The 3,210-nt window shown below is 42.3% G+C and overlaps 1 long non-coding RNA gene across 1 annotated transcript; it reads left to right on the top strand.

Moving 5' to 3' along the window:
* Window positions 1–249: 249 nt before the first annotated feature.
* Window positions 250–2,170, top strand: LOC144110431 (uncharacterized). The gene is made up of 3 exons (XR_013309834.1): window positions 250–302; window positions 1,244–1,330; window positions 2,077–2,170. It is a non-coding gene; the product is annotated as an uncharacterized LOC144110431 (long non-coding RNA).
* The last annotated feature ends 1,040 nt before the right edge of the window (window positions 2,171–3,210 follow it).

The following is a 3,210-nucleotide window of genomic DNA, read 5'->3' on the forward strand; positions in this document are numbered from 1 at the left end:
TAGTGTGGCTCGTGCACGTATGCAACCACAGAAGAGTGTAGGTTCGCGTATCGCTGTAAACGCGCCGTACGTGGCAAACAGGGTCAGTGGCAGCTGACGAAGCTTCTTCCAGTCAGTGTCCCCTTTGTTCTAGGTCGTCGCAAAGAAGTCGGCGCACAGTCTCAGTTTTGAAATCGCAGTGCATGAACGTTGTTAATGTGATGCTTATGTGTTAGAATGTGCTCATTGTGTAGCAGGTCTTGTGCCGATGTCTGCGCCAATGGTTCGGCGCCGTTGACTTCGTCACGAACGGAGTTTTCAAGGTAAGAATATTCTCTCTAGACTCGGATGCAGCTTTCTGTGAAGTTGCCTCTGAAGGAGTGACTATGCAGCGGAAGCTACGAGCTCTCACCGCCGGCTCACAAGCTTGCGTCGTTGGTTCGTGAGCGCGTGCGTGCAGCGCGCTTGTGAGAGCCGGCGTTTCGCGCTTGTATTTTCTGCTTCGCAGCCACAGAAAGCTGTCGCCGATTATAATATATGCTGCATTCCTGTTGCGAATCCGTTGAAAGGAAACTTTAATGCGCTTATTTAGCACAATGAAAAATTTCTCAGTTAGTGCAAAAGTAAGCGGCAACGAGAGTACTTGCAGGCCAGGTTTCAAATGCTGCGATTGTGCAACTCGGAGAGTTATTCACTTGCAATCCTTATCATTAGCTGAAAAGATGCATTATAATTCGGAGCATGTCCATTCAGTTCTCCTGTGTGGTTCTTTTCACAAAAGGAATGCCATAATATACAGGAATGGGCTTCTCTTTACAGGCTTTTAGTATGTGGAGAAGCTTCAGCGCAAGTCTTTCTACCATTTGCTAATCACTGTTAAAAATTGAACACTCATTTGTCAAGCCTTTTGTGTTTCTGCGTCTTTTTGCTCCTGTAAATTTTCATCATAATTAGAATATAAAGGGCGTCACGTCTGTTGCGTGTTACAATGCGTAATTAATGCCTGCTGAATCCTTTCACTCATGCTCGCATTTTGTGTGCGCTGCCTTTATTTTTCTGGGGTTTACTTGGTGCTTTAACAGGTTTTGGGAGTTGTCATGATAACAGAAGTACTTGTGTTGACAGACTGCAATTTTAGGGGAGCTGATTGCGTTAAATATCCTAGTTTTATCTTTTTCTCTATTCATAACTGAGGGGAATCAATGTTGTGACACATTCTTTCATTTCTTATATCAATATGCTCTCTAATAACGAGTGTTCGCAGGTGGATCGTGGCTCGTCGCATGCGGATCGTCTGCATCCACTTTGGAGCCTACAGTACGGGTCTTGCCTCCTCGTAAAAGTAAACTTTGTGAGTTGTATGGAATGAAAAGGAGCGCGTGAATTCCTTCAAAGTGTTATTTTATGGCTTCTTTCAGGACAGCATTTAAATAAGCTCTTGGATTTCAGTACACATTGGATAATCATGCTGGTTTAAACGAATTGCATTTCAGCCATTACAGTATTTGAAAAATGTTGAACCCTTTGTAGGATTCGGGGATTCGCGTTCCTTTTGCTTCAAGTGCCGGCAAACGAATATGATACATTACATAACATATTTTACGTGCACATTAGTACCTAACAATAAAACAAACTACTCAGAATGTTTTTCTCTTTTGGTAATGGTCCCCCTGGGGTTCTGTGTGTATTTACAAGCATGGGTATTTACTTGTTTATTTAAATATTCATACTCAAAGGCCCCATTACAGGGTATGATTACATGAGGGGTAGACATGAAGTACATCAATAAGGGTTACAGTTGTTCAGTTTGTTGTAGCCCGCAGTGGTGGGAAAATAAATTTGGAAAAATTATTGACAGTTTCAGCCTTTTCCATCAGTAAACTGCCTCGAAGCAATCTTCAAATATATTGCAAGTGTTCTAATAGGTAGATAAAACATAGGCACCGCATTTAAGTTCTTTTTAAAAGAAACGAAGTCATTGGTGCAAATGTGTTCACCATTCTTCTACAAAACGTGTGGTCAAAACGGCTTGAAAAGGATGTCATTGGATTTTCAGAATCATTCTGAATGCACTTTTACCATTTGTATGCATATCAGGCCAAGCTGGTGTCAAGGGGACCACTTCACTCTTTCCTGCGGCCTTTACAATCACCGCAGAAGCAATGGGGGTTTTTCTCCAGAAGTTACTTCGTCTGCTGTTGCTAGAGCCGTGAAGACCCGTCCGCTTGCTCCCTGCCTGCATCTGCGGTGGTGGGTGGCATTCACCTGGTTCGTGCTGTCGGCCACTGATTCATGGTGAGTGCAACACCGAAATTAAAAAAAAACAACAGAATGCTGAGCCTGCGCGTCTTCAGTTCAGCTCACATGCGCACAGATTCATCACAAAATGTGCTCGGTGAAAATATTTAAAAGCAGGAATCACTCATTCCTCATCCAGAAGGAAGTACTCTGATCATATTCTTGCACGTCTCATGGTCCATGATTAAATGATGCTTAATGGTAAGGGGAAGAAAAGGAAAACTCAGTGTGTTTTGAAGCTCACCTCATGAAAATGTACCATCGGGGGCAAAAGTCTCCGCAACGTGCGAGTGGTAAATCCTGTACCGTCATTATTGGCTGCTGGCTTGAGACGATATTTGTAAAGCGTAGTCAGACTCACATACACTAACATTTGACTGTCAAATAAATATTGCGGGGCAATGTATATAATACTTAATTACATTTATATCACTTTTCACGTGTCCTGAATTATTTTACCCCCATATACCTCACAACTTCCTTAAACGAGAGACCTGTATCGATACCTCGAAGGAATACTAATGACTAATGTGTTATCAAGTATCAGGAAAAACTGTAATGTTGGTGTTATTGCTGCCGCCGAACTGCTAGATGTTTGAGGACATGAGTTTTCCCAATGAGCAGATTTCGGGTTAAGCGCAAGTTTGCTTGTAGGCATTCTTGTCTGCCTAACGTCACCAGAAAGCAACAGTACAAGTTGTGTGTGCTGGCACAGATAGTGACGCGTACTGAGTATTGCAATTTCAGAAATTATGCCCGATGAATTGTTTAAGCAATAATAATGAGCGCCCTATTTTGCTGTCGACGTATACATTTAACTTGCAGCATACCCTGAAGAAGCTACGAATAAAATATTTCATTTAAACATATTTATAAAAGAAGGGCTGAGATTATGGTCAGCCGTGCGTGCGATTGAATGTTCACTTCCCTCAA

The sequence above is a fragment of the Amblyomma americanum genome, chromosome 11 (assembly GCF_052857255.1).
Source record: "Amblyomma americanum isolate KBUSLIRL-KWMA chromosome 11, ASM5285725v1, whole genome shotgun sequence".
Lineage (NCBI taxonomy): Eukaryota > Metazoa > Arthropoda > Arachnida > Ixodida > Ixodidae > Amblyomma > Amblyomma americanum.